This window comes from Neofelis nebulosa, chromosome 6, assembly GCF_028018385.1.
Source record: "Neofelis nebulosa isolate mNeoNeb1 chromosome 6, mNeoNeb1.pri, whole genome shotgun sequence".
Classification (NCBI taxonomy): Eukaryota; Metazoa; Chordata; class Mammalia; order Carnivora; family Felidae; genus Neofelis; species Neofelis nebulosa.
In genome coordinates this window covers 114,458,880-114,486,718 of record NC_080787.1, presented here as the reverse complement: position 1 = coordinate 114,486,718, position 27,839 = coordinate 114,458,880, and positions in this window count along the sequence as shown.

Sequence of the window (27,839 nt, the reverse complement as noted above, 5' to 3'; positions counted from 1 at the left end):
GGTGGTCAATTATAAGTCTACTCATGAACTTACAACTTGTATTGGTCATTTTATGGACTTTTAAAGACAATATTGGAAACTCATGTGGGCGAAATAACTTTTAGTACATACTTTATGTGAAAATTTGCATTTTGTTTTGACAATGTTGCTTATTTCATACTGGGAATGTTTCAATTGACAATAATAATTGTTTTCTCTTGATGCTCTAATTGTCAAAATGTGTCCACTAAAAGCCTTTTTTTCAAGCTGACCAAATTGCCCATTTTAACTCTAACCCAGATATTACTGTCTCCCTGTTTCTGAAAACAAAATGTTATAGTATGATCTTTATTTTTCACGTGCCAAGACATGGGACCAATTATTCTCCAAGTGGCTGTCAACAGAGAGTGCCAGAAATCCAAATCTAGGCACTAATAAAGCATAAATCCTGATGTTAGGCAAGTGACCTTAAGAAGAGAGAATACTTAAATCACTTTATTAATGAAGTGAGAAATCCTTTCTTATTGTAAAGGTCATGAGTTCATGTTGATGTTTCCATTTGATATTTACTTTTAAAAATTCTCTTTTTACTTGATCTATTATGACATTTTCAAAATAATCTTTCCTGTTTAGAATATTTAATGGCTGAACATGTTATATATCATTACATTAAATTCTGTTCTTAAATTCTAACATTGAACTCTAATTTTCACAGTGCAATTTTCAGTTCTATTTTTCTCCCTCTCTAAGATTTCTGAAAATGATTCAAAATTATACAAATCTTGATGATCTTTGTCATCTGTATCACTTGAGAACATAACCAACAGTCTGAGATCACACATACACATACACACACACACACACACACACACACACACACACAGCCTTTATTTCTTCAATAGAAACAACTCTAAGAAATGTTAAGGCATGGAATATATAACAGTACTAAAAAGATTCCCCCTGCACCAAGTGTTAACAAAAATACAAATGAAAAGCAAAGAAATGTAAACTAGATTCATCTCTTAAGACTTTGTTTGAAATCCCAATGTAGTTTTGTTTAATTCATTCCCACTGTTTCAATTCATTTTTTTCATAATATTCCTTTGTTTTGAATCACTTGTTAGTACCATTTTTTTTTGGCTGCAGACTTTGTTTAGCTATGAACCCCTTTAATATAAACATATAATCATTTCTGTGTTATTGCTTAAGAGACTTTCAAACTATTCAAGAGTATTACAAAATGTACTTAAATTAATAGCGAGAATTATAAATATATTTGTGTATATGTGTCTGGACATACTATATATTATAATTTGGTAACTCCTACCAAGTAAGTTACACAGGATAAATTATGTAGATCCATATATTTCCACAATATTGACTGTACTCCATAAAAACCAACTCATAAGAGACAAAAGAATACACTTGATGATGCTGTGGTGGGAGTAATGTGAGAAGAGATTGCCTAAAGCATAATAATCAACACTTGCAGTGACAAAAAAAAAACCTATATTTTAACTTAAATTCTATTATGGTATTATAGTTTTTAACTCTTTTTAAAACATACAGGGAAATGATTTTCCAAATCTTTAAATCTTTCAAAAGGTATTCTTAAACACTTTGCACATGCTGTCCCTCTTCATGGCACTCTCCACAAGGCTAAGTGCTACTTCTTATCTTTTATCACAGAGGTTTTCCTGTGTTCTTATCTAAGCATAGGTCTTAATCACCTCACTATTGTATTTATTTGCTTCTTTGTTTGTAGCGTATCTGTTGTCCCACTGCATTATAATGTGTTTTCAAGCCCATGAGGGAAAGGCCACCTCTCTGTTACACTCTCTACCTCAGTACAGTGGTAGATATATAGTAGTTACTCAAGAAATATTTGTGAATGAATGAATGCATAGGTGACCCTGGGTCTTCATCTGATTAGTCCCATTCTCAGAAACTTTTAGTGCCACTCTTATGACTTCAAATGCTGGGCCACACTCACATAAGATTGTTTTTTTGCTGATTTCTATGAACCTAAAACACTGTCTCTTTTCTTCTCCCAAATTGGTTATATTAATAGTGAAATTTCAGGGAACTTCCAAGTTCCTACTGCAGTGTAAGTAGATTCTTATATGTAAATTTATGGGTACTCAGATGCTTATAGTTTAACAAGTCCCTGTAAAAGAGGGATTTATTCATTTTTATTTGGGGCGGTATTTTGGCTCCTGTATTATTTACTATTGTTGGATTGGCATATGTGTGGATCTCAGGATTTAGCTCTTTGTGAAATTCAACTCATTTTAAGGTAAAAATTATTTGATGTTTACTATGTGCCAGATAGGGGAAGATTTTGAGCTACATTGAAGTAGTATCATGAACCCTGCTTTCAAAGAGTTGTTTAACTTGCTTTACACAAACTTTGGAGGAAATAACTACATTTACTTGATGCAGTTTTGTATTTCTCAAAGTCTGATTTGGAAGCAGTTTATATTCTATAGAATATTTGACTTTACCATACAGATAAGACATATGTTTTCATTTGAAGAACTTTCTTTAACAGTCTCCAAGGTCATACAAGACTGGTTCCTGATTCATCTTGATGTTCTCAGGAAGAATAAAGTGATTTCCTATTTAGTTCTTGATGTGCCTGTTGGGATATATTAAAATGTAGTGATACACCATTTATTTTTTGAGTATACTATTGGAAAATTTTATTTATGAGGCCCTTGGGTTTAACAGGACTTTCAGAATTTACTGTGACAGGCCAAGTGCTCTCTGAGTTTCTGAAAGAATAAAGTCCAATTTAGGCTGCTGATCAGGACAAACTTCCTCAGTCAGAATTCCATTAGACATGGATGACAACCTTCTTATAGAAGGTAATGGAGATGTTCTCTGGAAGTTCACCTCTTGGAAGCTCAATGAGTAAGAGAAGACCAACTGCTAGAAAGTGTAAACAGCAATTTCTGAAAGAAAACACAGGCCAATAAAGTCAAAGAGCTATGTGAAAATACTGTTCATATCACAAATATACTTTAATAAAAGTTCAGCAGTCAGGCAAAAAATGCAAGGTGCTTTTTTATAGTCACTTAGATTTTCACAAATTACACTTCCACGTATAATGAGAAGGCTCAAAGTTATTAAAAATTTATGAGACATATTGAGCATTATTCTTCCATCAATAATACGTCATAGGCTTTGCTAGTGAGTTTACATCAAAAGGATATCTGTATGATCATAAAGCATATTTTTTTGAGAAATTAAAATTTTTAAAGCTCAAAGGTGGCTTTTTAAGGACCATTATTTGAGTAGCATTGCTTGACTAGAGTCTTGCCCTTTATTTATTTTTTTTTTATGTTTATTTATTTTTGAGAAAGAGACAGAGCATGAGCAGGGGAGAGGCAGAGAGAGAGGGAGACACAGAATCTGAAGCAGGCTCCAGACTCTGAGCTGTCAGCACACAGCCCGATGCGGGGGTCAAACCCACGAACCGTGAGATCATGACCTGAGCTGAAGTCAGATGCTTAATTGACTGAGCCACCCAGGCGCCCCTACAGTCTTGCCCTTTAAATAGATGAGTATATCAAGAGTAGAGTGCTTGGAGAATGCTGTTTACATGCTTATCACTAAACAAATGCTAGCTAAACTGAGCTAAAATCAAGTTCACTATGTTAATATCCAGTCTGAGTGGTGCAATCTCCAAGCTACAAAACTTTCAAAAGCACTGTTCAATAGCCAAATGTAATTAAAGGACAATTCAATTTTTACTAAATCTCATTAAGATCATTAGAGGAATACAAATGTACAGCATTACTGTTCCTGTTATCTATTGTATGATAAATCACATCAATATCAGTAGCATAAAAACTGGTCATTTTATTATGCTCACAAATTTGTGGGTCAGGAATTCAGATGGGGCAAAAAGCAAGGGTGGCTTGTGTCTGCTCTATAGTGACCTGATCCTCACCTGGCTTTGGGCTAGAAGCTTCCTCATTGTTTTATTTGATTCCCCGGGTTGGAAATACTCTAAGTCCAGGCCTAACTGAGGTTGCTGACGGGTGCCAGCTTGCTACTTCTGGGTATACTTTGGTTCTCATAGCAGCAGGGTTCTTAAAAGACGATTTCAGACAAATAATTTTTAAGGAAGTTTACCATCTAAAAGCCATCACTGAAAAGGATTCACCTCATTAAGAGAAATGACTCCAGGGGAAAGTTTTGTGTGCATCAGCAATGGGGTACAAATAAGTCAATACAAAGGGTGGTATATGTAATTTAACCATTAACATCAACATGTGATGATAATTATCACAAAATTTTGTGCTAAATAAAAATATGACAAACCTTCTTTATAAAAATGTCATGCAAAATAAAAGGGCCTCTGTGTGTGGATACAAAATTTAACAAAATATAGTTCTCAAGTAACTTTTACTAGACAGGAGTACTTTAAAAAGTTTCTCCAGGGGCGCCTGGGTGGTTCAGTTGGTTAAGCGGCCGACTTCGGCTCAGGTCATGATCTCGCGGTCTGAGTTCGAGCCCCGCGTGGGGCTCTGTGCTGACCGCTCAGAGCCTGGAGCCTGTTTCAGATTCTGTGTCTCCCTCTCTCTCTCTGCCCCTCCCCCGTTCATGCTCTGTCTTTCTCTGTCTCAAAAATAAATAAATGTTAAAAAAAAATTTAAAAATAAAAAAAAATAAAATAAAAATAAAAAAAAGTTTCTCCATAAAGAAAACTGTCAGTAGGAAAGTTTTACCACATATATTACTATGGAGAGTGTTTAAGCTAAAGTCTACCTCCTTTCCGTTTCAATTTGGGTAGGTTTTTTTTCTATCCATATTAATTTGACACTGTTAATGATGTATGTTTTTTTTCCAATTAACTGCATATTGACATTTCCAAACTACTTACAATCAAAGCATTTTAAATGTGAGTTTTCTCTTTATTCATGAGATCAAATGTGTATTGTATAAGAAAAAGGGAAGTATTATATGTCCAAACTGGTTAAAAAAAAAAAAGAAAGGAAAGAAAAGAAAAAAAAAGTAAGTATAAATCATGAGCTTCACTGACTGTGAAAGAAATTTTTTAAAATTATGTTAACAACAACTTCAAAATGAATTTAAAAGTGCAAGGCTGCACATCAAAAGTTAAAAAAACAACTGGATGCTGGCCAGTTTCGTATGTACCGCGGTTCAGCTTTGAGTCAGCTGAGTGGCCAGACAAGTTCAGATCCTAAAATTGAATTATGGTGATCCTTGGTTGCTAATGCCCACAAGAACTGGCAGAAAGAAAAGAAAATCCTCAATGGAGAAAAATAATATAGGGTCAAATAATTTAAACAAATTATCATGAAAAGTGCAGCCTAATTAAATAATAAGTTTAATAAATCTTTACTAAAAGATAAAAGTTCAGCATAAAATAAAAGACACAAAAGGAAATAAGACAATATGAAAGAGAATAAGCAATGGCTAACAGAAATAAAAATGATTGAAAGGAAAGCCATACAGTGGAATTAAAGAACCAAATTAAAACACATACAACACGACCATCACCATCATCAATAACAATTTAGCTAGCTGTGATTTTTTTGGGAATCTATTCATATAATAAAATATGCATTGACAGACACAAAAAGGATATGTTTATCTCAATAATACAGAAAAAGATATGCAGTCAAATATGAATAAAATTCAAGGCCATTCATCTTTAAATAAATCATTGTAAATGAGAAACAGTACTTGCAAAATAATAGTAATAATAATAATAATTAATAATAATAATAATAATACCTGGTGAAATAAGTGAGAATTCACTTTAAATAAGAACAACAGCAAAAAAGACTGCATTCATTGTTTTTAATGTCACATTAAACTAGAGGAACTGGCTAATGCAATAAATTAAGTGAAATAAATAACATATAAGGATTTGAAATTGAAGAACATTTTAAAGGTAGCAAGCTCTTGGCTTAGGGAAACATAAATAAATTTTAGATTCTAGAACATGAACTTGAAGTGACTAAAATAAATTGGGTGGTATCTTAAACTGGTAACTTTTCTATATCTTTGAGGATTATTCCACTAAAGTTATATTTTTCAAAATATTTACTTCACATTATTGTACATAAGTGGTCATTTGTCTGTATTTCAGATGTATCTTAGCTAAAACTAGTGAATATCCTAACTTACATGGTTTTTGAAGCCCATACATTTGGTATTGTTTGACCTTTAAACTTTTATATATCTTAGTATAGAGGATGAAGAAAGGTTGCATGTTGTTGCTAGACAGTATGTACATTTAAACCAAATTTGTATTTGCAATACAAATGGCACTATGCCAAATAAATGAAAAAAATGTTAATACATTACTAAATTTTTTATTTCTTTTTTTTGATCAGCTTATGCCAGTGCTTGAAAATCTCAATTTATGTTCATGACAGTGGGAGCTTTTTTAATGGCTACATGGTTTCCAATAAACTGTTGGAAGACATCAAAAAAACCCTTCCAGTTCTGGGAATTTATCAAAGGAAAACAAAAACACTAATTCAAAAAGATATACCATGTTAATTGCACCCCCATGTTAATTGCAATATATTTACAATAGCCAAAATATGGAGACAAACTAAGTGTCCATTGATGGATGAGTGGATAAAGGAAATATGGTATATATAGACACAATGAGATATTATTTGGCCATAAAAAAGGAAGAGAAATATTCACTGTAAAATTTCAAAATTAAACTACTTTTGAAGAATTAGTATTATACCAAGAGGTAAGTTAAAAACCACTGTTAACAAAGAGATGAACTTTATACGGTTGGAGGTTTAAAATTGTACTGTTCTGTACCTGATGGGTCAAAGATCACAATGAAAATCAAAATACTTAGAATTGAATTTTGTAAAAAAAAAAAGTACTACATATTAAGATGTGTAGGAAAGTCAACCAAATAGAATAGAACATTGTAGAATTTAAAGCTGACCCCACCGTTGTCCCATACATTGGTAAAGCTGTGCACAGGACAAGGCTAACTAACAGGCTTGAGGAAGCAAACAGGGGCTGAATCCAGTCACTCTCTGCTAGCCACAACTTGGCCTTACTCGTGACTAGAGGAGAGATGTCTTTTTTATTTTTTGCAAAGGCACTATTTAGGCTGATCAATAGTCACCAAATTGCAAGAAAGTTAAAAGGATAACTGTTCAGGGGCGCCTGGGTGGCGCAGTCGGTTAAGCGTCCGACTTCAGCCAGGTCACGATCTCGCGGTCCGTGAGTTCGAGCCCCGCGTCAGGCTCTGGGCTGATGGCTCGGAGCCTGGAGCCTATTTCCGATTCTGTGTCTCCCTCTCTCTCTGCCCCTCCCCCGTTCATGCTCTGTCTCTCTCTGTCCCAAAAATAAATAAAAAACATTGAAAAAAAATTTAAAAAAAAAAAAGGATAACTGTTCAGACTAGAACTTAGAAATAAGAAATCTAGAATTAAAAATGCATATTTCATTGAGCTGATTTAGAAGAAATGGATACAAATGAGCAAAAAATCTACACTTGTGACAAATGAATCCTAATTTTACACAAATGATAACACATCAATTATTGTATCTAGTAGCTAAAGCTTATATAAAACTGTACTGTAAGTAAATTATAATTTGATCTTAGTAAGTGTTATTTTGGTCAAGTAACTGTATCTAACTTAATCTCGATCTCCTCATCTACAAAAGGAGACCTCTTAATTATATGATCCTCAAGGACAATTCTAATTTTAAAATTCTGTGACTCGCTTTTCTTTTGAAAAGAAAAGGTACTTGAAGGCAAACTTTCTACCTAAACTCAAGAATATTCCTTTTCAGATATTTAAAAAACCAGTGTGACATGTCATATGAGAAATGTCCAATCTTTCATATGTCCAATGTCACATAAGAAAATTATTTCTTGTGGCCAACTAGTATGTGTTTACTCAGAAGACCTAATTGCTTGCCTTTGCAATGTCAAACACTATTTGATTTTAGTTAAATATCTCATAAATATCACTGGAAAGCAATGCACATATTGTAAAAGAAATATTAATCTCTTGAACACATAAAGTAGAAAAGTTTTGAAAATATTTTTAAATATTTTTAATGTTTTATTTATTTTTGAGAGAGAGACAGAGTGCGAGCAGGGTAGGGAGAGAGAAGGAGACACAGAATCTGAAGCAGGATCCAGACTCCAAGCTGTCAGCACAGAGCGCAATGCGGAGGTTGAAGCCATGAACTGCAAGATTGTGATCTGAGCCAAAGTCAGACCCTCAACCGACTGAGCCACCCAAGTGCCCTAATTTTTAACACTTTTTTAAGTTCATTTATTTATTTTTGAGAAAGAGAGAGAGCACAAGCAAGGGAGGGACAGAGAGAGTATCCCAAGTAGTCTCCATGCTGTCAGTGCAGAGCCCAATGCAGAGCTCGAACTCACAAAGCCTGAGATCATGACCAAAATCAAGATTCGGATATTTAACTGACTGAGCCACTCAGGCGCCTCTAAAATACTTTAAATGCATAATATTATAACACAATATTTCCCAATGTGGTAAGCATACCACAGTTTATAATACTTATTCTATAACTTTTTATGTATTTTAAGATTATATATATATAAGATTTTTAAGATTATATATATATACACACATATAGTACCATATATATATGTACTATATATATACTATAATATTATATATATATATATATATATATATATATATATAGTATGTGTGTGTGTATATATATATATATATATATATAATATCAGCACTAACACACTGATATTTTATAGAAATCACTTAGGCCTTAACTCTTAGGATGATTCTGTGTAAAAAAATTGAATTAGCTTAAAATAAAATTAGAGACTTCTGATCCAGAGAAGATGGCATAGATTTGTTTCTCCCTGCTATTCCCCACTAAGTACAACTCTAGCTCCTGGAAATAACATAAGAAGCAGCCAAATGAGGGCCCTGAGAGATGAAAAGAAGATGGTCTAATTAGGGATGCTAGAACTGGAGGAAAAAAAGGGTAGTATCTCTTGACTTCCAACATAGCAACCAAAAGCATTTCAGGCATGCAAATTTTCCTCCAGATTAAACTGGAATTTCTCCACTACCAACAAATGGCACCAGCAAGGGGGAATCAATCGGGAACTTTGCTGACAATAAGCACCCAGAAAAAGTAGTTTCCTTCCCTACTGATGATGGAACTGCTTTCATCTACCTAGCTGAGAATCACCCGTGAGGCCAAGAACCAGGACAATCACAAGTTGAGTGAGAATGATGCCAATGCCCAGTTAAGTCAGATGTTGGAATTATCTGACAAAGTTTTGGTCATCACAAAAATAATCTCAACAAGGAGGGCCTGGGTGGCTCAGTTGGTTGAGCATCCGACTTCGGCTCAGGTCATGATTTTGCAGTTCATGAGTTCCAGCCCCACCTTGCGCTCTGTGCTGACAGCTCAGAGCCTGAAGCCTGATTCGGATTCTGTGTCTCCCTCTCTCTCTGCCCCTCCCCCGCTCATGCTCTGTCTCTCTCTGTCTCTCAAAAATAAATAAACATTGGGAGGAGTTCCGGAAGATGGCGGCGTAGGAGGACGCTGGGCTCACCGCGCGTCCTGCTGATCACTTAGATTCCACCTACACCTGCCTAAAGAACCCAGAAAACCGCCAGAGGATTAGCAGAACGGAGTCTCCGGAGCCAAGCGCAGACGAGAGGCCCACGGAAGAGGGTAGGAAGGGCGGCGAGGCGGTGCGCGCTCCACAGACTGGCGAGAGGGAGCCGGGGCGGAGGGGCGGCTCGCCGGCCAAGCAGAGCCCCCGAGTCGGGCTGGCAAAAGCGGAGGGGCCGGACGGACTGTGTTCCGACAGCAAGCGCGACTTAGCGTCTGGGAGGTCAGAAGTTAACAGCTCTGCTCAGAAAGCGGGAAGGCTGGAGGACAAAGGGAGGGAGAGCTGCTGAGCCCCCGGACGGCAGAGCTCAGCTTGGCGGGGAACAAAGGCGCTCGCCAGCGCCATCTCCCCCGCCCATCCCCCAGCCAAAATCCCAAAGAGAACCAGTTCCTGCCAGGGAACTTGCTAGCTCCGCGCAAACACCCAACTCTGTGCTTCTGCGGAGCCAAACCTCCGGCAGCGGATCTGACTCCCTCCCGCTGCCACAGGGCCCCTCCTGAAGTGGATCACCTGAGGAGAAGCGAGCTAAGCCTGCCCCTCCCGCCCCCGTGCACCTTGCCTACCCACCCCAGCTAATACGCCAGCTCCCCAGCACCACAAGCCTGGCAGTGTGCAAGTAGACCAGACGGGCCACACCACCCCACAGTGAATCCCGCCCCTAGGAGAGGGGAAGAGAAGGCACACACCAGTCTGACTGTGGCCCCAGCGGTGGGCTGGGGGCAGACATCAGGTCGGACTGCGGCCCCGCCCACCAACTCCAGTTATACACCACAGCACGGGGGAAGTGCCCTGCGGGTCCTCACCACTCCAGGGACTGTCCAAAATGACCAAATGGAAGAATTCCCCTCAGAAGAATCTCCAGGAAATAACAACAGCTAATGAACTGATCAAAAAGGATTTAAATAATATAACGGAAAGTGAATTTAGAATAATAGTCATAAAATTAATCGCTGGGCTTGAAAACAGTATACAGGACAGCAGAGAATCTCTTGCCACAGAGATCAAGGGACTAAGGAACAGTCACGAGGAGCTGAAAAACGCTTTAAATGAAATGCAAAACAAAATAGAAACCACGACGGCTCGGATTGAAGAGGCAGAGGAGAGAATAGGTGAACTAGAAGATAAAGTTATGGAGAAAGAGGAAGCTGAAAGAAAGAGAGATAAAAAAATCCAGGAGTATGAGGGGAAAATTAGAGAACTAAGTGATACACTAAAAAGAAATAATATACGCATAATTGGTATTCCAGAGGAGGAAGAGAGAGGGAAAGGTGCTGAAGGGGTACTTGAAGAAATTATAGCTGAGAACTTCCCTGAACTGGGGAAGGAAAAAGGCATTGAAATCCAAGAGGCACAGAGAACTCCCTTCAGACGTAACTTGAATCGATCTTCTGCACGACATATCATAGTGAAACTGGCAAAATACAAGGATAAAGAGAAAATTCTGAAAGCAGCAAGGGATAAACATGCCCTCACATATAAAGGGAGACCTATAAGACTCGTGACTGATCTCTCCTTTGAAACTTGGCAGGCCAGAAAGGCTTGGCACGATATCTTCAGTGTGCTAAACAGAAAAAATATGCAGCCGAGAACCCTTTATCCAGCAAGTCTGTCATTTAGAATAGAAGGAGAGATAAAGGTCTTCCCAAACAAACAAAAACTGAAGGAATTTGTCACCACGAAACCAGCCCTACAAGAGATCCTAAGGGGGATCCTGTGAGACAAAGTACCAGAGACATCACTACAAGCATAAAACATACAGACATCACAATGACTCTAAACCCGTATCTTTCTATAATAACACTGAATGTAAATGGATTAAATGCACCAACCAAAAGACATAGGGTATCAGAATGGATAAAAAAACAAGACCCATCTATTTGCTGTCTACAAGAGACTCATTTTAGAGCTGAGGACACCTTTAGATTGAGAGTGAGGGGATGGAGAACTATTTATCATGCTACTGGAAGCCAAAAGAAAGCTGGAGTAGCCATACTTATATCAGACAAACTAGACTTTAAATTAAAGGCTGTAACAAGAGATGAAGAAGGGCATTATATAATAATTACAGGGTCTATCCATCAGGAAGAGCTAACAATTATAAATGTCTATGCACCAAATACCGAAGCCCCCAGATATATAAAACAGTTACTCATAAACATAAGCAACCTTATTGATAAGAATGTGGTCATTGCAGGGGACTTTAACACACCACTTACAGAAATGGATAGATCATCTAGACACACAGTCAATAAAGAAACAAGGGCCCTGAATGATACATTGGATCAGATGGACTTGACAGATATATTTAGAACTCTGCATCCCAAAGCAACAGAATATACTTTCTTCTCGAGTGCACATGGAACATTCTCCAAGATAGATCATATACTGGGTCACAAAACAGCCCTTCATAAGTTTACAAGAATTGAAATTATACCATGCATACTTTCAGACCACAATGCTATGAAGCTTGAAATCAACCACAGGAAAAAGTCTGGAAAACCTCCAAAAGCATGGAGGTTAAAGAACACCCTACTAACGAATGAGTGGGTCAACCAGGCAATTAGAGAAGAAATTAAAAAATATATGGAAACAAACGAAAATGAAAATACAACAATCCAAACGCTTTGGGACGCAGCGAAGGCAGTCCTGAGAGGAAAATACATTGCAATCCAGGCCTATCTCAAGAAACAAGAAAAATCCCAAATACAAAATCTAACAGCACACCTAAAGGAAATAGAGGCAGAACAGCAAAGGCAGCCTAAACCCAGCAGAAGAAGAGAAATCATAAAGATCAGAGCAGAAATAAACAATATAGAATCTAAAAAAACTGTAGAGCAGATCAACGAAACTAAGAGTTGGTTTTTTGAAAAAATAAACAAAATTGACAAACCTCTAGCCAGGCTTCTCAAAAAGAAAAGGGAGATGACCCAAATAGATAAAATCATGAATGAAAATGGAATTATTACAACCAATCCCTCAGAGATACAAACAATTATCAGGGAATACTATGAAAAATTATATGCCAACAAATTGGACAACCTGGAAGAAATGGACAAATTTCTAAACACCCACACTCTTCCAAAACTCAATCAGGAGGAAATAGAAAGCTTGAACAGACCCATAACCAGCGAAGAAATTGAATCGGTTATCAAAAATCTCCCAACAAATAAGAGTCCAGGACCAGATGGCTTCCCAGGGGAGTTCTACCAGACGTTTAAAGCAGAGATAATACCTATCCTTCTCAAGCTATTCCAAGAAATAGAGAGGGAAGGAAAACTTCCAGACTCATTCTATGAAGCCAGTATTACTTTGATTCCTAAACCAGACAGAGACCCAGTAAAAAAAGAGAACTACAGGCCAATATCTCTGATGAATATGGATGCAAAAATTCTCAATAAGATACTAGCAAATCGAATTCAACAGCATATAAAAAGAATTATTCACCATGATCAAGTGGGATTCATTCCTGGGATGCAGGGCTGGTTCAACATTCGCAAATCGATCAACGTGATACATCACATTAACAAAAAAAAAGAGAAGAACCATATGATCCTGTCAATAGATGCAGAAAAGGCCTTTCACAAAATCCAGCACCCTTTCTTAATAAAAACCCTTGAGAAAGTCGGGATAGAAGGAACATACTTAAAGATCATAAAAGCCATTTATGAAAAGCCCACAGCTAACATCATCCTCAATGGGGAAAAACTGAGAGCTTTTTCCCTGAGATCAGGAACACGACAGGGATGCCCACTCTCACCGCTGCTGTTTAATATAGTGCTGGAAGTTCTAGCATCAGCAATCAGACAACAAAAGGAAATCAAAGGCATCCAAATTGGCAAAGATGAAGTCAAGCTTTCGCTTTTTGCAGATGACATGATATTATACATGGAAAATCCGATAGACTCCACCAAAAGTCTGCTAGAACTGATACATGAATTCAGCAAAGTTGCCGGATACAAAATCAATGTACAGAAATCAGTTGCATTCTTATACACTAACAATGAAGCAACAGAAAGACAAATCAAGAAACTGATCCCATTCACAATTGCACCAAGAAGCATAAAATACCTAGGGATAAATCTAACCAAAGATGTAAAAGATCTGTATGCTGAAAACTATAGAAAGCTTATGCAGGTAATTGAAGAAGATATAAAGAAATGGAAAGACATTCCCTGCTCATGGATTGGAAGAATAAATATTGTCAAAATGTCAATACTACCCAAAGCTATCTACACATTCAATGCAATCCCAATCAAAATTGCACCAGCATTCTTCTCGAAACTAGAACAAGCAATCCTAAAATTCATATGGAACCACAAAAGGCCCCGAATAGCCAAAGTAATTTTGAAGAAGAAGACCAAAGCAGGAGGCATCACAATCCCAGACTTTAGCCTCTACTACAAAGCTGTCATCATCAAGACAGCATGGTATTGGCATAAAAACAGACACATAGACCAATGGAATCGAATAGAAACCCCAGAACTAGACCCACAAACGTATGGCCAACTCATTTTTGACAAAGCAGGAAAGAACATACAATGGAAAAAAGACAGTCTCTTTAACAAATGGTGCTGGGAGAACTGGACAGCAACATGCAGAAGGTTGAAACTAGACCACTTTCTCACACCATTCACAAAAATAAACTCAAAATGGATAAAGGACCTGAATGTGAGACAGGAAACCATCAAAACCTTAGAGGAGAAAGCAGGAAAAGACCTCTCTGACCTCAGCCGTAGCAATCTCTTACTCGGCACATCCCCAAAGGCAAGGGAATTAAAAGCAAAAGTGAATTACTGGGACCTTATGAAGATAAAAAGCTTCTGCACAGCAAAGGAAACAACCAACAAAACTAAAAGGCAACCAACGGAATGGGAAAAGATATTTGCAAATGACACATCGGACAAAGGGCTAGTATCCAAAATCTATAAAGAGCTCATCAAACTCCACACCCAAAAAACAAATAACCCAGTGAAGAAATGGGCAGAAAACATGAATAGACACTTCTCTAAAGAAGACATCCGGATGGCCAACAGGCACATGAAAAGATGTTCAACGTCGCTCCTCATCAGGGAAATACAAATCAAAACCACACTCAGATACCACCTCACGCCAGTCAGAGTGGCCAAAATGAAGAAAGCAGGAGACTATAGATGCTGGAGAGGATGTGGAGAGACGGGAACCCTCTTGCACTGTTGGTGGGAATGCAAATTGGTGCAGCCGCTCTGGAAAGCAGTGTGGAGGTTCCTCAAAAAATTAAAAATAGACCTACCCTATGACCCAGCAATAGCACTGCTAGGAATTTATCCAAGGGATACAGGAGTACTGATGCATAGGGGCACTTGTACCCCAATGTTTATAGCAGCACTCTCAACAATCGCCAAATTATGGAAAGAGCCTAAATGTCCATCAACTGATGAATGGATAAAGAAATTGTGGTTTATATACACAATGGAATACTACGTGGCAATGAGAAAGAATGAAATATGGCCTTTTGTAGCAACGTGGATGGAACTGGAGAGTGTGATGCTAAGTGAAATAAGCCATACAGAGAAAGACAGATACCATATGGTTTCACTCTTATGTGGATCCTGAGAAACGTAACAGAAACACATGGGGGAGGGGAAGGGAAAAAAAAAAAAAAAGAGGTTAGAGTGGGAGAGAGCCAAAGCATAAGAGACTGTTAAAAACTGAGAACAAACTGAGGGTTGATGGGGGGTGGGAGGGAGGGCAGGGTGGGTGATGGGTATTGAGGAGGGCACCTTTTGGGATGAGCACTGGGTGTTGTATGGAAACCAATTTGACAGTAAATTTCATATATTAAAAAATAAATAAATTTAAAAAAAAATAAAAAAAATAAAAAATAATAAAAAATAAATAAATAAATAAATAAATAAATAAACATTAAAAATTTTTTTGAATAACTTCAACACACATTCTCTTGAAACAAATAAAAACATAGAAAATCTCAGCAAAGAAATAAAAGCTATAAGAAATAATCAATAACTATGATAAGAAACTTCTTAATGGGGGCGCCTGGGTGGCGCAGTCGGTTAAGCGTCCGACTTCAGCCAGGTCACGATCTCGCGGCCCGTGAGTTCGAGCCCCGCGTCAGGCTCTGGGCTGATGGCTCGGAGCCTGGAGCCTGTTTCCGATTCTGTGTCTCCCTCTCTCTCTGACCCTCCCCCGTTCATGCTCTGTCTCTCTCTGTCCCAAAAATAAATAAAAAACGTTGAAAAAAAAAAATTAAAAAAAAAAAAAAAAAAAAAAAGAAACTTCTTAATGAGTTTATCATTAAAATGTGGATGATAGAAGAAGATGGGATCACTGAACCTGAGGAGAGATGAATATAATTTACTAGTCTGAATAACAGAGAGAAAAATAAACTGAAAAAGTAAAGTGAACAGAACCTGGAGAGCCTGTGGCATAATAACTAATGATGCAATATTAGTTTCACTAAAGTCTCAAAAAGAGAGAAAAAAGAGAGTGGGGTAAAAAGATATTCAAAGAGGGGTGCCTGAGCGGCTCGGTTAAGGCTCTTACTCTTGACTTCAGATGAGGTCATGATGTCTCAGTTCGTGGGCTCGAGCCCCATGTCTGGCTCTCTGCTGACAGCACGGAGCCTGCTTAGAATTCTCTCTTCTCCCCTCTCTCTCTGCCCCTCCCTCACTTGCGATCTCTCTCTCTCAAAATAAATACATAAAACTTAAAAAAAAGAATATTCAAATAAACAAAGGCTGAAATCTCCCCAGGTTCAGGAAAAAATTTGTCAGAAGACACAACTTAAAAGGCCAAGGAGCTGAGTAAATCCAAATAGGACAAATCTAAGCAAAGCTATACTAAGACACATCATAATTAAACTTCTAAAAACTGAAGGCAAAGAAATGATCACAAAAGAAGAAAGAACTGATACATTTCATATAGGGGAACCCTAATTTGAGTGACTGCACATGCCTTATCTAAAGTCATAGAGGCAAGAAGCAAGTACCACAACATTTTTCAAGTGCTGAAAGATGAGTATTGTCAACCATTAATTCTATATTCAGCCATAGTATTCTTCAGAGAAGAAGGTAAAATACATTCTCAGATAAAGGAAAATTAAAGACTTCATCACTAGCAGACCTACCTTAAAAGAATGACTAGGGGAGGTTCTTCAAACAGAAAGGAAATGATAGAAGAAAACTTGGAGCATCAAGAGGGAAGAAAGAAGAATAGAAAGAGCAGAAATATAAAAATATATAATAAACTACCCCCTTGAAATTTCTAAATCATATTCAATGTTTAAAAAATTGTAAAGCTTTCTAATACCAAAGACAGTAATATTTCAGAGTGATTAAGGTAATGGGACAAAAATGGAAATAAGATTTCCAGACTTTACTCAAAATTAGGAATGTTGTACCCAGGAGACTATGACAAATCACACATATTATAACGTTCAGAGCAACCACTAAGAAAACTCTACAAAATGATAAAATAAAAAACACTGTAATTAAGTCATAATGAAATCTTGAAAATATTCAAGTTACTCACAGGAAGTCAGATGTCTTTGAACAGGTGAATGGTTAAATACACTGTAATATATCCAAACCATGGAATGCTATTGAACAATAAGGAAGAATGAATTACTGTTACATGCATCAACCTGGTTGAACCTCCAGATAATTAGATTGAGTAAAGAAAAGCCAACTTTAAAAGGCACTATTATATGATTCCATTTATATAACATTTTTAAAATAACAAAATTATAAGGATGGATAACATATTAGCTGTTTCCAAGATTTAGAGGCCAGGTGAGGGTAAAGGTGGTTATAAAAAGGAAGTGCAAAGGATCTTTGTAATGATGGAAATGCTCTGTCTCTTGACTGTGATGGTGGATATACAAATTTATATGTGTGGTTAAATTGCATAGAACTAAATACATCTACACATACACAAGTAAGACCAAGGAAATCTGAGTAAAATTGATGGCGTGCTTCGATGTTAATATCTTGGTTGTGATATTATACTACAGTTTTGTAACATGTTCCCATTGGGGGAAACTGGGTAAAGGGTATAGAGGATCACTGTATTATTTCTTACAAAGGCATGTGAATTTTAAACAATTTCAAAATAAAAAGTTTACTTAATAAAATCCAATTCGAAATGAAGGAAGTTGCAGAACAGGTGGCATTTCACTGTGGGGAGTATCCTGAAGGCAGCATGTGATAAAATCCAGGCCCCTGGGGTGGACAATGGTCAAGGATGTGAAATCTGGGACCTTCCAAATGTAGAATCTTCCAGATGTGGGCTTACATGCCAAGCATCTGTTTTCTAGGCCCAGCCTGTGCTCACCTCCCAAGTGGACGAGGTGGGAATGGGAAACTCCACCCCACCCAAGTAATATCAAGTACATTGGTGTAATAGTAACAGAGGAGGAGTTAGTGATCCTAGGCTGGCAGAACACCAGAGATGCTCTACATGTAGAGAAGCTCAATATAGGGAATTTTCCTTCCCCAACCCCCCAGAAAAGGATATGGGATGTCAATCTTTATTCCAGCAGTACATATGAGGGGATGCTCCCACAAAGGATCATTACAGTCTTCAGTCATGATTTTATATGAGAAGAAGAAACCTTTGAAACATGACCATCATCATGTTGAGAGGGACTTGAACCAGAGGAGAATTCATCATAGTTCATGGATTGGAGCAGGAACCTGAGATTCTCATAACTTCTAAAATGCTGATCTGGTCACTATTAATTTCAGCCATACTAAATGGAAATATTAATGAAAAGCAGTGTAGTAGCTCCATCTGGAAGGAAACATTAAATCAGAAAATTATTTTTGCTTTGTGTTCTAATATAGCAGTTATACTTGTAGCTATCTGTGGGTTATGCTTTCCAAAGCCTGAATATGATATAGAAATATTTTCAAAAAATTGTCTAAAATAGTTTTTAGTCTGTAAAAACATGAGAATCAGCCTCATTACACTAAATTCCACATTGAAAAATCTGTTAATTTGCAAAGAGGGTGCTTAGCAACAAAAAACCACCTATGAGTCATAGCTTTTGTTTGGTGAGTAGAAAATATTCATACTATGAATTTTGGTGATTAGTACAAAAATTATGGATCATTTCAATAGGTGTCTAATGGTGCCTTCTGGTAGGATTGCAATTAGATATTTTAGCTAATTATTTAAAAGAATATACTTCAGCTTATAAAGCAAATCAGGTAGAGCAACTGCTCATTAATGGAAAATTAGCACCTTGAAAAAAATGATGGCCATTAATTACAGAGTACTAAATTCATGACATTATTTTCCTTAGTAAAATTAAATAGAAATAGCTAAGTATGTTGAAGAGAATTTTCACCTTATGAAAATATCACTTTACAAAGCTATTCTCTACCTCACTCACTTTTACTTTTCAAAGTGAATAAGTATGGCTGTTAGCTCATTCTACCAAACAAACAAAAAAGTTTTAGTTAAGAATCTAAAAAACAGATTTTATTTATTTTTTTAAGTTTATTTGTTTATTTTGGAGGGAAAGAAAGAGAGCACAAGTGGGAGAGGGGCAGAGAGAAAGAGAGAGAGAGAATCCCAAGCAGGTTCTGTATTGTCCCCACAAAGCATGATGTGGGCTCGATCCCACAAACCATGAGATCATTACCTGAGCCGAAATCAAGAGTTGGTCACTTAACCAAATGAGTCACCCAGCCACCCCAAGAAAATATAGTTTAATAAATTCTTTCCATTGTCTTATGGTTGTGAGAGAAGACCTTTTATATTAATTTTAGATTATTCTGTGTGATAGAAAAATTGCTTGCAAGTACAAAAAAAGCAAATAAATTATTTGATACTCCTTTAAGTTCTACAGTGTAAAGTGTGAAGTAGTATAGAGCATGTAATTTAGAATTAGACAAATTTAGAGTAGAAAGTTTGCTCTGCTTTTGATTATTTGTGTGACTTTGGGCAATTTACTCAAATTCTCTGGGACTTGTTTCCTCACCGAAGTTAGGGGATATGTGACCTATATGGTACAATTATTGCACAGATTAAATAGTATGTCAATAAAGTATTAAAAGTGTTTGGCACAATGTCTACCTTATTGTGCTAAATAAAATGATGGAAACAACAGTGGTGAAGGTTCGTTGTAGTTACATCCAAAAACTCCAATTGCTTGGATGCACAGCTTCAATTTTTTTTAAGTTTATTTATTTATTTATTTTGAGAGAGAGAGAGAGTGAGTGAGGGAGGAGCAGAGAAAGAGGGAGAGAGAGAATCCCAAGCAGGCTCCACACTGTCAGCTTGGAGCCCGACACAGGGCTGGAACTCACAAATTCTGAGATCACGATCCAAGCTGAAACCAAAAAAGTAGGATGCTTAACCAACTGAGCCACCCAGGTGCCTCCACAGCTTCAATTATTAATTGAATTTAGCTAAGTAATCCATAAATAGCAGTCAAGGGCAACAGACATTTTAAAGAAAATGTTAATCTTTGAAAGGTGTAAAGGATGAAGAAGTTCAAAATATTGTAAATGTATTACATCACAGCACAATGTTCACTGAAGGACAGTATAACATATTCTATGCTTTCATAGGGAAACATTTCTTAGTTAACATATTTTATGTATTTTAATTGTCTCTAGCTATATATTATTATATATGGCTTATCACATTAATAATTTTATGGAAATCACTAAGGTTTTAATTTTCAGGGTGAGACTATGTAAAGAAACTGAGAAAACCTAAGATCAAATCTGAGAAAAATATTAAGTAAAGTACAGTAGAGATTGTATTTACTGAATATAAGAAATGTTGTCTATCACCTTCACTTTAATATTTATCTTCTTTTTTTATACAAAATGTAAAGAATATTATGACAAGGTTCTTGACAGCCTGGTCCTTTACCAAGGAATCACCCGTTTTGTGAGGAGCATGAGGAATTTGAGAGTCAAGGGGTTGGAGAAGATGAGTCCAAACTCTTAGAGAAGAAAGGACAGGACCTGTCCTCTACCTCTGCTGTGTAAATACAGGAGTTGTGCCTTTTTATATCTCTGATGGCCCTCTCTCAGAACTGTACTTTAAGGCTGAAGAATTACAGTATATCAATAGCAGACCATTCTTTAGAGCCAGCCCTAAGCAAAATTGTGAAATAGATTGAGTTATCTTTGCCACTTTCCCCTCCTTCCTAATAATTCCACTCTCTACCTGAGGCGTATTTCTTTCTAGTCCCAGTAGAACAGGCTCTCTTTACTGTCACTAATTGAGAAAGTAAGATAATTCCCCTTAAAATGTCAAGTGTTCAATAGTAGCCTCTCCCAAGAGTATTAAAAAGATTCTTGCTGACCAAAAGAGTCTTCAAATCCCAAAGAAAAACATTTCTAGAAGTGCAAGTTAGCATTATCACAAGTGCTTATGTATATATTTTTGGGCAAAAAAAACGAAAAACAAAAACAAAAAAAAAAAACCACTTTCTTAGTACCACTGAAATCCTAAAATAAAGATACTATATACTGATAAAGCCAAGAAGCCAAGTCTAATACTATCTTTTTTTCATATATTTAGCCTACTTTCCATCCTAAGCAGACAAAACACACACACAAACAATCACACACACGCAGGCTCATATCTAGAAAAGAGATGCCCTATAAATAAGATGTCACTTGCTCTACAAGACCAAGAGATATCTCTGTACTACTTCGAAATAATGTAGGAAATTTGTTTTCCTGGGACTGGTAGTCAAAAGAAGAAAACATCTCAAGAGGTATCTGGGGGAAATAGAGTGATAGCCCAAAATTTGGACATAAGAGTTATCATCTTTATCTCTAATCTGAATTTAAATTTTCCATCAAAGCATCTCCTCGGAGTCCTTTACTTTTTGCTCATAACACCACATAACCTTACTTATTCTCAGAAGAAAAAAAACAAAAACTGTTTGATTTAGTGCCTCTGGTTGGTTGATTACTCCTTATTTTTACTGCTCTCTTCAAAGAAGTCATTCATAATTATTACAAACAACCTCAACTTACTATTCTGAAGAATACCTTCTACCACCACACTTGCAATTTGTTAAAAATAAAAATTTAATTCAAGAGATTCCTGGGAGCTGGGGACTTGAACTATCAGTAGGGGCATTTGAAAAAAATGTACTATAGGAACAAGGAAAAACTGGATATAGATCAAGCTACACAAAAACAAAATGCCCAGAGTTTAATCACTTCAGTTTCAGATTTGATTAATGTAATCTACCTAACATTTCTGCCAGAATTAAAAGAAAATCATATGTAAATCATCCAGAGACCCTATTTTTTCACACACAGTCATCAGCAATCAATAAAATATATTAGGAAACCAATTTAAGAAAAGCAGGGGAGAAGACTGGACACAGAACATGGATCATAAGGGGTAAGTACTTAGAGTCACCAGACACAAACTTGAAAATGAACCTGATTAATATATTCAAGTAACTAGGGAATAAAATGGAAATGTCATCAGAAACCTGGAATCTATAAAAAAAATGCAATAAATTCTAAAACAACAAAAATATAATAACAGAAATGAAGGATTCAGCAGATGGATTTAACAGCTTGCTAGGCATGGAACACAAACTGAAAATATAGGTCAACAGACAATATCCAAACTGAAGCATGAAGAGGAAACAAAGAAAATATGTGGAAAAGACCCTGTAAAAGGTACATACAGTATTTCATGAAAATGTCTAAAATACATATTAATGGGTTATAGAAAGAGAGAGAATGGGGCAGATAATGGGACAGTATTTTTGTTAAGAAGAGAGCCTATACTTAAAAGAATCTAGTAAAACTGCTTCAAGCTAAAGGCAAAGAAAGAAATCTTCAAAGTAGCCTCAGAATTATTGAATTATTTTCAATAGAAATAATAAGAATAGAAGTTGACCTCTTAACACAAATAATGGGAGCCAGAAAACAATAGATAATATCTTTAGAGTATTGAGAAAAACTAACTACAAACCTAGAATTCTACCAACACACACACACACACACACACACTCACTACACACACTCATTCATTCATACACAGTTGAGGAAACTTAGCATCTGTTTGGAGGTAGATGTTGATGAAGAATTGTGGGTGTCTCTAACCGGTTCCCCACTTCAATTTTGAAGTGGATGTTGAGAGCATTTCTTTAAGTAGAAAGGACACAAAGAGGAGAAAGAGTAAGAGCTCAGTTTCTGACACTAAGGCATATAAATAGATATATATGTTTGAGGAAAGAGATCTAAGATAGATCTTGGAATTATCCACATGCATGTGGCAACTGAAGTTATGAGAGTTGATGGAAAATGTGTAGACAATAATAGGATCAGGGTGCCTAGGTGGATCAGTCAATGGGTGTCTGACTGTTGATCTCAGCTCAGGTCTCAATCTCAGAGTCATGAGTTCAAGCCCCATGTTGGGTTCCACACTGGGCATGGAGAATACTTTAAAAAAAAAAGATAACAGGGTCTAGAAATACTTAAATTTGAGGATAAATTTAAAACAGTCTAAAAGTAGTAGGTAGAGAGGAGGTCACTGGTAGGCACAGTAGATCAATTTGAGAAGCAAGGTAGGACTGTGTGAGTCAAGGTTCTCCAGAAAAACAGAACTAATAGAATGTGTGTGTGTATATATATATATATATATATATATATATATATATATATATATATCCATATCCATATCCATATCCATATCTCTATATCTATCTGCAACTGTCTAAAGAGATTTATTTTAAGGAATTGGTTCACACAACCATGGAGGCAAGCACATCCAAAATCTGCAGAGTAGGCAGGCAAGCTAGAGACCTAGGGAAGAGTTGGAGTTTGAATCTGAAGGCAGTCTGCTGGCAGAGTTCTTGTTGTTTTTGGCTTTTTTTTTTCCTTAATAGTAGGCCAATTTTGTTTTTGTTTTTGTTTTTTAAAGTAAGGTCATCAACTGATTGGATGAGGTACATCTATGCTATGGAGGATAATCGGCTTTACTCAAAGTCTACCATTCAAATGTTAGTGTGGTCTAAAAAAAACACTTTTACAGAATATCTAGAACAAAGTTTGATCAAATATCTGTGTTCCATGGCTTAGCCAAATCGACAAATAAAATTAATCAACACAGGGACCAAAGTCAGAATGTCTTGGTTTGAGAAGCATTAGAGAAGTGGAAGAGGAAGTTTGAACTATTCTTTCAGAAAGCTTGATTGTTGAAAGCAAGGGAAAGCAAGAAGGAACAATAGGGTTATGAGGTAATTGTGTATAAAAGTAGTATGTCGCTTACAATAAGAGAGACTTGGCATATGTACACTTTGGAGAGAATATTCAGTAAAGAGAAAGATTGATGATACAGGAATAAGGGTGTGTGTTTGGCAGCCAGACCCCTCAGGCAGGAATGAGACCCTGAGACTGGTATAAGTGTGAGTCCACTTTTGAACAGAAAATCAGCACACTTTTTCATAGCTCAGATACACAGTTTTAATGTTTTAAGCGTAAAATAGATTTAAGCAGTGATCTGTGTTGGTTTTGTAATATGCTAGCTTTGTTAGTTATGTAAGAAGTTCAGTGATGATCTGATACAAAGAAAAAGAGGAAAACACAGCATTTTATGATTATCGTAATACAGGTAGGGAGAGTGTTCAATCAGAATTACAATGGGAAGGTCAGGAAAAGGTTCTTGCAGGACACATTTTAGATTGTGCTTAAAAACATATAGAATTTATCTCAGCAAGGAGAGGAGAATGGAAGATATGGGAAGGATTTTATATATATATATATATATATATATATATATATATATATATATGTGTGTGTGTGTGTGTATGTGTGTGTGTACATATATATGTGTGTGTGTGTGTGTATATATATATATATATATATATATATTCATCAGGATAATAACTTTTGAGTCCAGGAAGGAGTTTTCTTTAGCTATATTACAACGAAAACTAGTACCATCAGAATAGCAATGTTATTTTAAATTGTTTTCAAATGTAAAAACAATAAGCTCATGTATTTGCTATGTATTTCTTTAAAAATAAAGCTCAATATTTACATCAGCATAAATTTAAGCACTATATTTGTAACACTACATTTAAAAACTTTTAGATTAAATTTTGTTCAATAACTACTTTTGAGCCTTAATTGTTTTTCGTTTTTTTAACCTTTTAATTTATTCTTGAGAAAGAGACAGACAGAGCATGAGCGATGGAGGGGCAGAGTGAGATAGGGACACAGAATCTGAAGCAGGCTCCAGACTCTGAGCTATCAGCACAGAGTCCGACATGGGGCTCGAACTCATAATCCATGAGATCACGACCTGAGTGAAAGTAGGACCCCAACTGACTGAGCCACCCAGGCACTGCTGCTTTTGAGTCTTTATAATGGATCTAGGAAAGATGGTAGTCAAAATATATTTTATATAATGCAAAAAAAACCCACACAAAACAGACATAGTTATAGACCTCAAGGAACTTAAATACTATTGAAAACACACATGATATGTGATTATAGTAGGTCAAAATGTATATTGGTAACTTTTACAAAAGTTATTAAAAATTTTTAAATTTTATCATTTTCCTTAAGAATCTGTCACCTATGAGGAGAGAATTATATAATTAATTTTAACAGCTGGTAGAGGAAGATAAGAGCAGGAAAGAGGTACTAACAGAGCTCTATGGCACTCAAGGCAAGGAGAAATTACTTTTCAGGGTGGAAAGGGGGTGGTTTATGAGGGAAAGTGCCATTTGAGATGAACCCCAAGGACTGAGTAGAATATCAAAGTATGGATGCTGTGGCAAATCAAGAAGGAATCCATAATTCCACTTAGTACAAGATAAGTGCAGGCAGGAAGTCACAGAAACATGGACTAAAAAGCTAAGATAGAATTGCTCAGTGTCTGAAATTTAGAATCTGTGTGAAGGAATAGTTAAAACTAAAACTGGAAAAATTATTTGAACCTATATTGTCAATAACATAAATACCAAGAAGAGAAACTCGTCCTTAATTTGGCAAACAATGAGTTACCCTCAAATAATTTTTATGCAGGGAAAGGTGAATTTGGATTAAAAAAGATGGGAGCTTGGGCGCCTGGGTGGCGCAGTCGGTTAAGCGTCCGACTTCAGCCAGGTCACGATCTCGCGGTCCGTGAGTTCGAGCCCCGCGTCGGGCTCTGGGCTGATGGCTCGGAGCCTGGAGCCTGTTTCCGATTCTGTGTCTCCCTCTCTCTCTGCCCCTTCCCCGTTCATGCTCTGTCTCTCTCTGTCCCAAAAATAAAAATAAAAAACGTTGAAAAATTTAAAAAAAAAAAAAATTAAAAAAAAAAAAAGATGGGAGCTTATCACTGGTCAGGGGAATCTTGTAGTAGTTCACACAGGAAAGACTTTGGTCCTAATTTAGTGTGTTGGAAAGGGAAATGGAAATTTAATTTCATAAGCCACTCATAATTTCTTTTTTTTTTTTTCTAGAGGACTAACATAAAACATTTTATCTGGCTAAGAAAGGGAAAGTGTTTTCTGGGGGCACTTGGCTGGCTTAGTCAGTAGAGCACATCACTCTTGATCTCAGGGTTGTGAACTGAAGCTTCACATTGGGTGTAACACCTACTTAAAAAAAAAAAAAAAGGTATGTTCTAATATAACTTCATGACCTACTCTGCAGTTAATATTGTCCAAGCAGTGGTACTTAGCAGGTCCTTACTGGCTGGTTGGGTCATCACTTCAACCTTGAGGTCATTCACTCAATTCATAAATAAGTATTATGCACCTATTACGTACACTATACTCTTCTAGGTTCTGGAATACTGCAATAAACAAAACAGAATCACAGCTTTTTTAGAGGTTATCTTTTAGCAGACAGACTGATAAATGAGAAACAAATATAAATAGACTATGAATAAAAGTAAAAGCTTTAGATTTTATTCTGAGGTAGATAAGAAGTCTTTGAATGCCTCTAACTTTGTTTTAATAGGATCATTGTAGCCAATGTGTAGAATTTTCATGTTTTAGTAGAAAAGAAGAGATGAACTGGTGCAGGTGAGTTATTCTGCGTGAGAGGTAATGGTAGTGCAGACTGGAGACAGAGCACTGGAACTGAGGAGAAATCCCAGATATTTCCTAAAGAAGAGTTGCCAAGGAGTGTTGATGGTCGGGAATGAGAATGAAGGTTGACACTTTAAGCCAGATAACTCTTTGTTGTGGGCAACTATCCCAAGCATTGTGGATGCCAGCAGCATACTTCCCTTAGTTGGAACATCCAAAAATGTCTCCAGACTTTGCCAAATGTCCTCTTGGGGACAAAATGACCTCCATTTGAGAACAACTGTGTTAAAATAAAGAAGGAATAGATTCAAAAGGGAATTATCAAAACTTTGTTTTAAGGTACACTAATTTGGGATAATTCTTATATATCCTAAAGGAGATATCAAGTTGGAATTTGGAGGCACAAATATTTAATTTAAGAGAAAAGTCAGGGCTGAAGATGCAAATGTGAGAGCCATCAGCATACAAATGAGATCAAGTTCCTGAGAAGGAAGGAGAGTCATTGCTGCTACAGAAAAGAAAATGCCCAAGAGGCAAACCTGGAATGTGCCATGTGTCGCTGTGGGGAACATGATTCAGACCCAGGTAAAATAATTGAAAGTAAGCAAGAATGGAGTTCCAGAAGACAAGACAAGGCTGTGTTTAAAAACAGAGAGAAAAATGGCTTCATATGTTGCTGAAAAATCTAGAAAGATAAAGACTGGAATTGGGATTTATTGGTGACCTTAATAAGAGCAGTTTTGTACAGAGGTGAAGACTTAAAAACTGGAGTCAGTTCAAGAGATAATGGAGGTAAAGAAGTGGCACCCACTAAAACAAAGAATACTTTAAAAGAAATGTATAGATTTGCTATAGAGGAGAACAAAGAACTGCGCAGTCCCTGGAAAAAAATGTGAGGTCAGGGGAGGTGTTTTGCTTTTTTGTTTGTTTGTTTGTTTGAACAATGGGGAAAACTGTCGCATATATGTTTGCTATGTTAATGATCCAGGAACAAGGAAAAGATGATGAAGCAAGAACCGAGAATGGCTGAAGTCATTGAGTAGGGCAATGGATGCCAGGATCTCTAACACAAGCATGGATGGTCTAACCCAAGGACACCGGGGAATGAGTAAGTGCCAGATTTTCAAGCCACTGGAGCAGAAGTGAGGTCCTACAGGCCACTACAAAGGAATGACTTCAGTCTTACCA